A 13534-nucleotide genomic window follows, 5' to 3' on the forward strand; every position below is an offset into this window, starting at 1 on the left:
CACATGTTTTCCATTAGAGCAATATTGAAGCACCTGATGTACTTGTCACTGAGATGTCCCTCTGCAAAGATCTAAGAGATCTGTCTCAAGGTGACAAAACAAATGGCAAATCCAGGACTCAGATTTCCCTAGGAGCCTCAGCACTTACAGTTTGCTATTTCTCTGAACAACTTATCCTCACATCACATTAGCTTCGCAAGTCAAATGAGAAGACTGCAACATTCACACACAGAAAATCATCTGTAAGGTAAAAATACTTTTTAGCAAAGTATTTGAGACATTAGCGTAAATCTTCCATGCAGTACCACATACTGAAATTGTAAGAGTACTAACTGCTACCCAAAATATCTGAGCGTGTGTATGTTTTTTTTTTTTTTTTCCACACAGATAAACACCAAGTAGTTAAAAAATAAAGGAGTTCTTGCTGCAGTTACAACATTACAATTACCAACTTAAGGAGAGCACCGTAATAAAAAAAAAAACTAGGAAAGGAGCAGCACGCAGTTCTGGAAGTTGGAGCCTCAGCTAATAAGACAACGGAGATTAACTGAGATTAAACTGTCAGTTAGGGTATGGCCCTCATTCAGACCACTGATATCACAGTAGGGGTGTGTTGGCTGAATATGAGCAGCTGCAAGGAAAGCAAATGATGAACTCTCTCCTTGCCAACAAATGTCAAATCCCTAAACATTTTGTTCAGTTAGTATGTATTTGCCAGCTAGCAAACACTGTGAGCAGCAAAGCATAGATTTAAGCTCAGTTTCTTTCCTTCCTTGAATAACACGTGTAACGAGATAGGACTGCCCATTTCCATTGCGTGTCTTTCCATTTGCAACCTTACAATATTATGAATCATTTTTACTATTCTAATTTTAAATAAGAACTAGACCTTTTCCAGGGAGGAACTTTTCCTACTATTAATTATCTTAACTGGATTTTGCCTAGATTCTCACAAAATCTTCTCTCGTCTGCATTCTTCCATCCATTCTCTTGTACTGGTCTTGTTTGTGCACCCACGCCACAGGATAAAAGGACACATCTTTGCAAGCATGAAAGTTAGATGTCTGGTTGCAGAGGAAAGAATACTTATTAACTCATTGATTTAGAACGTCTTGGTTGTCTCATTAAGCAGCAGTTGACTCCATGGATCCTAAATAAATGGTAAATTGGAATAGAATTTTAAAGGAGGTTTCTTTGGCAGATATTTTTTATCTGTGTGTTTTTTTACTTTCTAGGCAAAGCAGAAATGCTAAGTCATGTCCTGAAGCAGTGATGGAGCACCTGGTGGGAAAGCAGGGCTAATCCAGTGGAGCTCAGGTGCATGCAATGTCACTGAATGACAGGAAGGAGTGGAGCTAGGATCCACCCCTTCCCAGACCTCATTTAAGGGTTATCAGGGAAAGGTGAGGGCATCTTTTGTTGTTTAGTAGATGAGGCCTTTTGAGGGTAAGTAGTGTCTTTATTTGTGGCATTGTTGGCTTTGGGTAAATCATGATTTGCTTCAGCCTTGGGCTTTGCTGTTTTGCTATTACTGCTATACTTTCTGTTGTGTCATATTCTTTTTTAGACCTTGTTTATGGGTTGGCAGCAGCAGTATGGGTATCTTGTTGGAGATTCCTGCCTATTGGATGTATTCTAAGGGTAAGCAGTTTTTCTTTGTTTCTGCATCAACAGCTGTTGCATTTGGGCTTGCTCTCATCTTGCACAGCACTGAATAAACAGTACCTGCTTTATAATCTTACTTGGGTTACAGAGTTTGATTCTGCATGTCAAGGGAAAGAACAGCTGAAAGAATCTGGGATGTAATCTTTCACTGCCTGCTCCGTCACAGAAGGGTCTGAGTGTAAACTGTGGCAATAATAGAAAGGTCCTCAGAGGACCTTTTTTACTATCAAGCATGGGAAAGGGGGAGAAAAAAAGTGTTTTCCCAAAGCTTACTATTATTATTATTATTATTATTTCTTATCAGTCAAATCAGTATTTTTTTTTTTTAATTGATAGTCAGTTAATTTTCCCAAGGCAAGTCTCTTTTTTTCCTCACAACAGAACTGGTAAGCGATCTCCTCATTCTTCTGTTGCCCAGAGATTTCTAGCTTCAGTTTCCAATGAAGAGGTGCACAGAGAGAAAGGCCAGATGGGAGCACATCTGTTAGCTGCAGCTAACTCACCGCAGCATCTGAATGCATTCACAGACACACAGCCATTATGCTGGAAAGAAACAGAGCAATCTAACATTGCTCTGAGCTTTGCCCTAGTCGCGATTGTATTGCCAGAAAAAAAAAAAAAAAAACAGAACCATGCTTCTTGTCTGTCTCCGTGGGAGTAAAAAATAGATAGCAGATAAGTAGGTCTCCCTTAAGGCTTCTAACTTAGTTTAGAATATCATTTTGAGTGTGACTGAAATTGTACAAAAATGACAGTCTAGAAATGAGAAACTGTCTTTTCCCATCACTGAATCATTTGCGTGAGGGAATACATCTAGAAGACACTGAGCGTTCAGTGGCTGTGAGTACTTTTATTCACTTCCCATTAACTCAAATTATTTCACAACGAAGCCAGAGAATATGACTTCTATGACAACCAAGAACTTCCTGCCATGAATCTGCATTGTGACCTATGTGATGTTAAGTACCCTGTGGAGGCTTACTTTGAGCGCCTCCCCAGCGCTCCAGCGATTCTTCGTCTCTCCTGGTTCTCTTGCCAAATGCCGCTGCTGCTGCATAGTTGCTGTCTCCTTCTCAAGAAAATACAACGTCTCATCCAAAACAGCATTCCAGTTTTGAAAGCTGTCCCGCCGTGTCTCCACGAGGGAAGTAAGAGGACACGCCTGAAGTTACACAAAAGAAGGGAGGAAATGCACGCGCCGCTGCCGCAAGCGGGAGGGACCGAAGTGCCCGAAAAATCCCCCCGGGGCGTCGAGGCCGCCTCGGGGTCGCGCTCTGTCTCGGCCGGATCGGCGGCGGCACTAAGCTGATCGCGAAGAAACGGAGGCGGTCGAGCGGCGGTCCAACGCGATTTCTAAGAAAAGAAATCTCACCGGGTGGTTCAAAAACGCTCATCGCTTCCACCGTCTCGCCTGTTCGGGCTGAAGTTCCGCTGCAACCCCCGCACAGCCTGCAATCGAGGAAAGCTTTTATGTCAGCAGTTCGCGGCGTTGCTTCCGACTCCCAGCACCATCGAGGCTGCAGGAACACGGCTCCATCCGCCTTGTTCCCGCTAATGAGAACTGGAGTAACCGAGACACCTGCTAAAAAGCTGTAGGGACTGGGGCTAACAAAACCCCACAGCCGCGCTAGCGCTCGGGTAACCGAGCAGCAGCCCGCTCCGAAACCGCGTCGGTGGACGTAGAACGGTGCTTTGCCGCCTCCGAGAAACCGGAGTCGGCACGGCAGGACCCCCCCGCCGGCTTCGAAATGCTCGCTGCCTCCGCGGTCCCACTGCTGCCGGAACGGCTCACCGCTTCGGGCTGATCCTCGCCGCGTGAAATCCCGCTGTGGCCTGAAACAAAGCGACACAACAGAGAACGTCGCATAGAATCCCGAGGCCTCACGTTAAAAACAGCCCCTCGTACCGCTATTCAACCCCAGCGACGCAAGGACCGGACGACAGAACGCAGACCGCACCCGCACGCAGCGAATCCCAGCGGCTCTCTCATGGCTCCCTACGGCCTCCGGCGGAGCTTAAGAGGCGTCGGGGCTGCCCCGCCCGGGGATGCCGACGAGGCGCATCTGTGGCCGGCCGGCCGCGGCTCCGCCGCACCTGCGAGTCGTTGCCTCGTTAGCGCGGGCGGGGCTCGCTCGGACCGGCTGGGGATCCTGACGGTTAGACGCGTGGGCTCTAGATCTGACTTAGGGACTGAAACTGCACTTCGGTACAGTTTGTTATGCGCTTTCTCTTCGCACGTCACTGTTGAATTCATTAATAAGTCAAATAATTGCGCGTGATTTGAACGGATCACGTCCGACACCCTTCCAAAGAACATCCCCAGCCTCCGTTTTCAGAGGCCTCGCTGTATGCTTTCTGTCTCTGCCCTGAATGCAGCTGTGTGGACGAGTAGAAAACAGTCCCTCTGACTCCGCAGTTGTAATGACAAGGTCTTGAAAGAAATGTCGGCGTGGAATGTCTGTGACGGCTATTGCCCGCAGCCACTTTTAAACTACTGATATATCTAAACTTTCTCATGAAAACACCTGCAATTTGGTATAATAAATACAAGACGGTTTCACGGTGGATTGCTTAAATTGCAAAGAGCGCGTCTTATTGACGACTATACTAGCGCGCTAGGAGCAAGCTTCTGAACGATGCTTTCTCCGCTCCGTTTCGAATTGCTGCGGTAATTCCTTGTTAAAGCAAAACTACCTAAAACATCACCGACTGCAATTCCTCTTTGAATTGGCTGTAGCACCTTCAAGCTGGTTAACGATGAATTTTTCTAATTCTGAAAGACAAAGGTAATCTACAAGTGAAGGGGAACTCCTTTGTAGGGTTTCGTGTGTGTGTTCATCAGCTCTGATTGATCGCCTGCCTGCACATCTATCTAAAAAAAAATAAACTGCAAGTGTTTTCTCGGGAAGAAACTGATGGAAAAATAAATTACCGTATATCAACCAGGTCTCATTTTTTATTTCTAAAAAAGGAATAAAACAAATTCAGACATCCTCATTTTGAAAAGTTAAACACAGCCTATCCCTTTTTAACAACATAAGACAATTTGTTCTGTTTCCATTGATCAGGCAATTTTAACTTATGACAAGTTGTGGCTGTGACAAATCAACCAGACCTCGCTGTGGCATGAGAAGTGCCTTTAAGTGTTCTCCCTTTGAGAGCGGTTCGATACCAAATACGATTCAGCCATACCATTGAGCGCGTTTAAACCGCTGACATTTGTTTCTTTAGTACCATCCTTTATCATTTGACTGTTTTTATCTCACGCTGACTCTAGCCACGTCTATGACTCCTCATGGAGCGAATCCTTACGTTTGCTATTTTGCTGATTTGTTGGAATAGAGCGATTCCAACAAATGATGTACAGCCCTTCCTACAGTAATGGACGTGCTTCGACAAAGGATAGAGCGGAGTTTCTTTATTTCTTTAAATTAGATGGTTTACAAAATATGGGAAGAGTGACTGTGCAACAGCATTTTGGACGCTTTCAGAAACCAAGGCATTTGTAAAAAAAACAAAAAAAAAACAACAAAAAACACTCATGCGAAACATACAGCGGAGAGGAACAGATGACAATGATGTCTCCAGAAAATACTTCTATTATGTGACTGGTTAGGAAGGAAAACGGAGACAAAAATGAACAGGGAGTAAATATGGCCTTTAAACTGAGCTTCTCAGCTCCCCGCTTTGTCTCCACTTGAAATTTGCTGCTTAATGTAACTCTATAGTTTTGCTTGTTCTGACGGGGAACGTTTATTGGACAGGGGCTGGAGTTGCGAATGAGAGAATAGGAAGAGATAGGCGTACGTATCAGATGGGCTTTAATCACCTTTCTCGACATAGACTGACTTACCAGGGAGACTTATATATAAAGGAATAATTCTGAAGGGTTCTTTCTCATTTTTTGTTCCTGTGCTTCGCCGCTGTCTCCCTGGATTTACGTCCTCGTGCTCCTATTTTAATATAAGAATTTGAACTCTGAATTTTAATTTCGGTATTCAACAACAACAACAAAAAGCTTAAATCCTGAGTGCACTTCATCAGCGTTTCCTTATTTGAAAAGCTATTGTATTGATTTTTTCTACATTTTGCTAATGGTGCCAGGCTATAGGAACCGTTTGAGTTTTGAGTATGCAGGTGAGCAATTATATTTAGAAATTTAGATAAATAACAGACCCCTTGTCCAGTAATGGCACATAACCTACTTTTTTAAAATCGAGCTTCCAGTTTTACATTTGGTATTCCTAACTCAGACTGTTCTGGTATCTTGGATATTAAGTAGCAACTGACTAAAGGTTTCCCTGTAGGAAAGACCTGTTCATAGACATTAGTCAATGATGAGTGCTTTCTCCTTGGGTTGCTATTTTATTCAAATAAATGTGTCAAGATAAAGCCAGAACTCTGACTTAAGTAGTGAGAATTCATGTGGTTTTTTCACTTCCACTTACTGCTCCTTTTAATATATCCACATTTGAAGAATAGAACAATTTAACTTTGTCACGCTTTGAAAAGATGGAAAATCACTGCTGGGTTGTGAACGGTCTACGCAAGACCGACGTGTCGGGATATTCTTAGCCTGCACTTCCAGAAAGCAGATGGAGGAAACTACAGATTGTTATGCCGTCAAATAAGTGTTGAGTTCCATTCTTCCCCCACATAAAATTTAAATATATAAGATGCTTTGAATGCTCAGGACGGTTGGCCTTCAGAGTTCAAAGCCTCCCTTCAAAGGCTCGGTGATTTTTGACAGTATTATCCGCCCAGCCCGGATCTGCACGGAGTAAGCCCTGCTGCACATAGCAAAGCAGATAGCCGTGGGACAGAGGAGCAACAGAAGGCATGATCACACCAGGCCCTTAGTGGCGTCTGCTGGCTAAAGAGAGCGGGGTGAGAAATTTCTGTGTGATGTTCTTGCAAGATGGCATTTCCATCAAACCTTAGGCCGCGATCGCGGCTTCCTTCTCGCCTGCACCACCAGAGACCTTGATGGCTGTTACAGAGACGTAAGTCTTTATAGGGGGAAAAACATTGCTTTCTGATCCTTGAAACTGTATCAGCCTGACTGGAAATGCTAAATCAGGGCCTCAACCACTGATAGAGCACCTGGTGGGAAGGCGGGGCCAGCCCAGGTGCGTGCAATGCAAGTGAGTGACCTGAGTGGCTGGAGCCAGGATCCACCCCTTCCCAGCCCTCATTTAAGGATTGGCAGTAGGGAGTAAGGGTTTTTCTTGCTGGATGTCCCTTCCAACTATGTAAGTATTTTAAAGGTAAGAGCTCTTTTCCTTTGTTATGCCTGCAGCTGCTGCGTTTGGGCTTCTCCTTGTTTGCTCTAGCTAAAGACTTTATCATCCTACTATTATCAGGTAGTTTCCATCCTATTGTAGTGTGATGCAACCCAATCCTCATAGAGTGGTATCTTATCCTGTATTAGGAAGTTTCTTATGAAATCTGAACAATTAGCTGTATTTTCTGCCTATTTTATAGCCTAACTTGTGGCCCTGAGTATTTTGCCAGTCTAGGTGATACATATATGTTTGGTCTCCAAATAAAAGAGGTTTAGTTTCTTCTGTAGAAACATCTTCAGTGACAATAGTGAGATAGACGCAGTGCTGCTTTGAAAGCAGTTGTTTATCTGCTTGCTGCAGAGCAGTTGGAGGGAGGTGGAAGAAGGTGGTGGTTTTCTTAGAATACAGCACAGTCAAAACAGCACAATACTGAGAATGGTTGAATAAGAGTGCTCTTTCCATCATCTTTGGACAGATGCCCTTCCTGCGGTATTCAGCTTAGGGATGCCTATAGTGACTGTCATAATGATGTCTGTGGGTGGCAGAAGTCAGCTAGTTATTGGACTGAGATGGATGGAGTTGTCTTTTTTTTTTCCTTTGATCAGTTAGTTCGGTGCTGGCATAATTTTTAAGATGACCTAAAAATATGACTCCAATGGGAATGATATTTCAAAGCATGAATTACAGACTCTGGTTGCAACATAATCTCTAGAAGGATAATACGCTGCCATAACTACAATGTAAGGGCACAGACAGAATTGTTTCCAGAGGGCTTATGAAAGGTACGGACGGAAACTTAAAGCACTCAAAGTTGCTAAAGCAATTGGGGCTTCAGTAGTTATCTAAAGGGAATATGTTCCCAGACTTTATGCTGACAGCAACTGAACATAACCAACAGACAAAGGAAATGCATGAAGACTTTTCAATTTCAGAGGTCCTTGAGAGGTGGGCTGCAGATTTGTGACCGGCGCTCTTCTCTCTGACATAATGGTCAGACTAAATGATGTATGACAAACTAAATGTGCCTTAGAGTCCAAATTCTCTGTGACAACGGTCCTGGCAAGTATTTTGCTTGCCCTAAGCTTTCTAGGAGTGCATGTGTTCCAATGTGTGTTCCAAAAAAAAACAAAGGCCTGACATTTGTCTCTCTGGTGTCCCTTTCTATTTTTGGGAAAACAGGGCAGGAAAACTCACGCAGTTTGCATGTACCTGGTCTGAATTATAGACTGTCATCTTAAATCCTCTTATGATTTCACCCTCTGGGGATGCTCCTATATGATTGGTTCAAATCTGTTCTGGGAACCGCTTTCTCCATGAAATGTCAGTTGTTGAGATTGACCACCCTTATAGTCACCGTGGCAAAGGCGTATGCTGAGATGTCACCTTTTGGGCAGACTTCTGATGCCTGCACAAAGTAAAGCGGGAGAACAGTGATGAGGGAATATTCCCTTCTTAGCTGCAGCTGTCTCCTTCCTTAGTTCTGCGTTCGGGTCGTCTTCCGCATGCACAAAGCACCCTGACACAGGACTTGTGTACAAGCATTCACAACATTACCTTTCCGTAGAAATATTGGTCTGCTTTGCACTGGACTTCATGGTGATTAGAAAGTGCGGTAATAATCCAGTCCCAACCAAGCTCTGCTGGAAAAATGTTGCTTTGTGAGCTTCGTATTTTACCCTGCGTAAAAACAGTTCTCTAAAGACAGGTAACTTGATACAGACAAGATAATTGCTTGCCTGAAGTGTTGACAAAATAAAAAGTGAAAATGTACACTAAATTTGCTGGGAGTGTGTATGGTAACTGTTGAGTCACAGCCTGAAGCACTGATTGATCACCTGGGGAAAGGACCTGGTCAGCCCAGAGAGCACAGGTGAAGGCAATTCAGCTATGTGACAGGAAGGGTGGAGCCTGGCTGCACCTCACTTAGATGACATTTAAGGGCTGACTGCTGCCAGGGAAGGATCTCTGTGGTTGGAGATCCCTCCCTTCTGGAGTTTTTCCCTGTGAGCCTAGATCCTGAAGTGGGTGAGCGTTGCTTTCCTGTTTATTCTTTTGCTGTTCTGCTCCTGTATTGCCTTTTTACTGTGCTAATTTTTCCTACTGTAACAGTACCATAGGTGTTTGAGTGCTGCTGTTCTGGAAGGGTGGCAGTTCTGCAATTCTGATAGAGAAGCTGTACTTCAACAAATTGAGGCTGGGTGAAATTTGAAAGAGCAAGATGACAGATTTGTTCTCCGATTTGGAATTCTCCTTTGCTGTCTAGATTGTTTTTGCTTAAGCTGGGTGTAGGTTGTGCAGATGAGCAAATGTAGTTAGTGTTTTCCTTAACAGAAAGATGATATGTTTTAATCAATTCCAACATGCAGACCGACTCACCTCCTTCATTCTAAGACTTTTGTGCTGTCTGAACACAAAATCTGTTATAACAAAACACATCCCTAACTGATGTGTTTGTGCTATGAGGGCTCAAAGAAACAAAAAAAAAAAAGCGCTCATCTGTTGCTGCACCCCTCTGAGGAGTTACTGCTCAATTATTTAAAGCGTGTCAGACTTTGGGCAGTGCTAAGTTAAATTCCTTACCATGCTTGTTGTCTCCCATATGAAAAATTAGTATGTTCTCTGGTTTGGCATTACAGCTCTGCAATGGAAAAATATGATGAAATTTCCTTAAAAAATAGTTGTCTTTTTTTCTGAGGATGGAAAGAAAGATCCTTGTCTTGAAGTAGATGCAGTTAGAGCTAGCAGCAGTAGCCAAGCAGCAGCATAATTTAGACTATATATTAGGGGGATTCTGCAAATTGTTTCTCAACTCCCATATGTATCACTGCATGGATTGCAATGCCTCTGGTCACACCAAGATAAGGAACCACACTCACAATTAGCGGGAGATTTCCCCATGAGGGGTCTGCCAGGAAGGGGGTGGTAGCAGGGTAAACTGAGCACAGCTGGGGCCCTCAGTATATACATGAACTCTTAGTTCATGCACTTCTTTCTTGAGCTGATTTGGACTTTTTATAACTGAAATGGCTCCGGTGCTGTTGCTGATTTCAAAGGAACCTTCGCCTCCTGCAATAAAACAAGATAGTCTAGTTAAGTGCTGTTCTTCCTGTATCTTGAACCAGTGTGATAAACTAACTGTATGCTTTGTTAAGCATGTCTATCTGTATGTGTGTCTACTCCTATCAGTAGATCTGTGGCAATTTTTGAAAACTGAAGCATTTCTATGCCTGGTTGTAGTGTGGTAAAAGCACAGATAAGGGCCAACAAGAGTTTCCTCTTCTAGGAGCAGCTAGGCAGAGCTCTGACAGTGCAGGTGGCCAACCTTGGTTTCCTCTCTCCTGTGTTGGCAAGGTTCCCTTCGAGCCTCAGCAACCGGGCCTGCACATTTGGTATTCCTTCTTGTTATGCTGTCATCTTTAAGTGCTAGTTTAGACAAAAAAAAAAGACCAACTGATTTTTATTTGCAAATGTATACATAATTAAGTTTCAGAGCAACAAGAACATTGCTCTTGCTAATATCAGCTAAGGTGAGAAGTTTGACTATTTATCCTAAAGAAGCACAGTCACTCTTTCTGTGAAGAGTGGCTTGGGAGAAGCATCTTCTGGCTTTAAACATCCAATTAGTTAGAAAGCATGCATCTTCTTGCAAGGCTGGCCTGCATGAAAGGGGATTTAGGAGAATCTAGGGTAAAAGCCAGGCTTTTTTCACAGAGGTTGAGACAGCTCCGCAGGCAGGATGGGGCTACAGGCTGATTTTGATCCCTGTGCCATAACTTCCAACTTTCTGAACAGAAAACCAGTTACAGGGCTTTGATCCCTTTCCACCTGGTGAATTTGCCCTGCTTGAGGAGGGGATGGCTGACAGCTGGGGGCCCATCCTGCCCTATGCGCCCCTGCATGCAATCTCACCCGTAGGATTGTCCGCAGCTTCTTCTTGGTTGCAGAATCTACCATTAAAAGGAGGTGAGGGAAAAGCTCTTAAAATGAAGGAACTTGAGGCTTTTAGAAAAGAGGACAATCATCTGAAACCCCAGTCGCTTTTATTTCTCTATAACTCGATTCTAATGTTTATTTTTAAACCATCTGATAGAGTCCCATTTTGCTAATACTTGTGGTAACTGCAACTTCATTAAAGTATATTGGACATGACATTGAACAGATTGACACATCTAGGGGGTCAATTATTAAGAAGTGTTGGCCTGGAAAGCACATCCTGACTGAGAAGGAGCTGAAATCAATAGTGGTTGCAACCCACAATACCTCATGTTAGCGTCTGCATACTGCAGGGAAATTGTATATAGGGCAATAGTTAACTCTGGGTATGTAGTGCTACATGTGTTCCTCTCTTCTGCATTTTTAGAGGGTTAGAGTACTTTCTCAAGTAGTCTTACACACTCTGGATAGAAAAGGCTTAAAAAGAATAAATGATTTCTATGTACTCATTTACCCCCACCCACTTCAGCCTTCCCTTCTCCAGGTTGGATGGTCCCAGATCTCTCAGCCTTCCCTCATACAGGAGGTGCGAGGGCCCCTCTTCGTCCTTGTGGCCCTCTGCTGCACTCTCTCTACATGTCTATAACTGGGGAGCCAAGAGCTGCATGTGGTACTTTAGCCATGGCAGAGTAGAGGGGGAGCATTGCCTCCTTTGACCTGATGGCCATGCTCTTTTCTATGTGCCCCATTTCCTTAGACATGGCCCCTTGTTCACCTGCCTACCTTGACGTTCCTTCAACAGTTTTCTCCCCTGTTGAGCTTCTTTCTGTCCCGCTTCCTTGTTTGCATTCCTCATTCTCCACCTTTCTTTTCAACTTCTCTCATTTTTCATCTATTTTTCTCTTCTGCAACCCCTACTCTAGCTATTCCCTTGCATCAGGGGAGAAGAAACTTGAGCATGGGTCCCATCCCACATCAACACAAAATCTGAAATCTGCTTCTCTCTGGCCACTCAAGTCTTTGCTTTTTAGATGATGTAACAAACAAAATTTGGGGATAATTTCATGAGTAGCTCTGCAAGTAAACTGGACAGTTACTGTATGAAATGCTGGGGTCCTGGGAGTCTGGGTACCCAGTCATGGTGCAAGTCCTCTTTTGAGGTAAGAGAGAACCAGGTGGCTTGGAGGTAAATGGTTGATTTCACCAGCTAATGAGTCCTCAATTCAGATAAGAGCATAAGTACAAAACTTGAAAGAGAGGCTACAGCCACCCTCAGAAGAGTTAATGAAAAGCATTGCTGCTTTGATAATACCTGCTTTCTTACAGTATGGTTGACCTCTTCTCTAGTAAATACAATTTCTTCCAAGAAACCAGAGATTCAGCCATTTACCCACTCCAATGAAAATAATAATTAAAAATAGTCCTTTTAATGCCACATCTGGGTATCCCAAAGCATTTTCTCATTTCCTCAATCGAATTAAAGAGATGTTCAGTGGCACTGAATGTGTCTTCCTTCAAGTTTTCTGAAGTGACAAGCGGGCTACTGATGCCTAACAAATCGACTGCGTTAACAACTCCAAGCACAGTGCTGCAATTCAGTGAATCCTATCTTATTTTCTGGTAGGCAGGGCCCTGGAGTTGTTTGAGATATATAATGCTATTCCATCTGAGTTTGTCAGAGCGTTATCAAGCTCTAGGCTCTTCTCTCTCTAATTTCACGTCACATCTAGATTTGACTTCCCCTCAGAATTCATATAAGCCAAGTCTACTCACCGCTCACGATGCAGTAATGAATGCTATTCGGCTTTCCTCTGTCTCCACCGAGTGTGACAACAGTGAGGACCTCAGAGCCCTGTGGAGAAATAGGGCGTTATGGTTTGTGTGTTGAGATCAAAAAGCAATGAAAGTGCAGTGGTGTATTAATAAACTGAATTTCAGAAAGCCTTTCTGCAGTAATGTGTAGAGGGAATGGCGGTACTTTTGCATGAGATATATTGACTTGCAACGAGAAAAATTGTTCCTGCCAAGAGGCTGTGCCTGTTTGCCCAGGACCCAGCCTTTGTCCTTCTCTATAGATTAGGAGTAACAAATCTGAGACCTGAGGATTGCTTTGGTTTGCTACCAGCATGCCCTCTGGCAGTCACTGGAACTCATACTATTGCTGTGTGTCCCACAGTGTGCTGAGACTCCCATAGCTGCTGAAGAATAGTCTCAGCACCACCTCATCAGGTTCAGACAGGCAGCAAATGTGAGCCAAGGGTCAGAAAGCAACTTGCTTCGTTGAACACATAGGGCATAAAATAGCAATGAAGATTATGATGATTTAACCATTCTCAAAGCCTTTGCTGTCTTTCTGTGTTAGGAAAATGTCCAAGGCCATACATGGATGTGGTCTGGAAAACATTTATTTATATGGCTGTTCCTATTGACTGAAAAGGATGAAGGCTGTCAGCTTTAAAGTGCTCACAAAAGTTGCGGTGGGCTGCACAATTTAGGTGTCTGAATTGAAGTGTTATTATTTGGGACTGTGAAAACAAGAAACGCTCAAGAAACTGTCAGTTAAACACAAATGGCAGCAGGGAATGTTTTTGTTCCTTTCATTCGCTCATCCCTTGAGTAAATTTTTTAAATGAGAGCAAGTTTCCAATAGA

General features: G+C 43.6%; 1 long non-coding RNA gene across 4 annotated transcripts; it reads right to left on the minus strand.

The window, feature by feature from the left end:
• Nucleotides 1-4593: 4593 nt before the first annotated feature.
• Nucleotides 4594-12735, minus strand: LOC122160286. Of its 4 annotated transcripts, XR_006168773.1 has the most exons (5): nucleotides 12657-12735; nucleotides 9827-10016; nucleotides 9531-9588; nucleotides 8505-8590; nucleotides 4594-8355 (listed from the first exon to the last, which is right to left on the minus strand). It is a non-coding gene; the product is annotated as an uncharacterized LOC122160286 (long non-coding RNA). The 4 variants fall into 4 exon arrangements; XR_006168775.1 differs by having other exon boundaries at nucleotides 4594-8587; XR_006168772.1 differs by having other exon boundaries at nucleotides 4594-8590.
• Between the last annotated feature and the right edge of the window lie 799 nt (nucleotides 12736-13534).

This window comes from Centrocercus urophasianus, unplaced genomic scaffold (assembly GCF_019232065.1).
Source record: "Centrocercus urophasianus isolate 14NV4802_14NV808 unplaced genomic scaffold, USGS_Curo_1.0 seq_17, whole genome shotgun sequence".
Taxonomy (NCBI): Eukaryota; Metazoa; Chordata; class Aves; order Galliformes; family Phasianidae; genus Centrocercus; species Centrocercus urophasianus.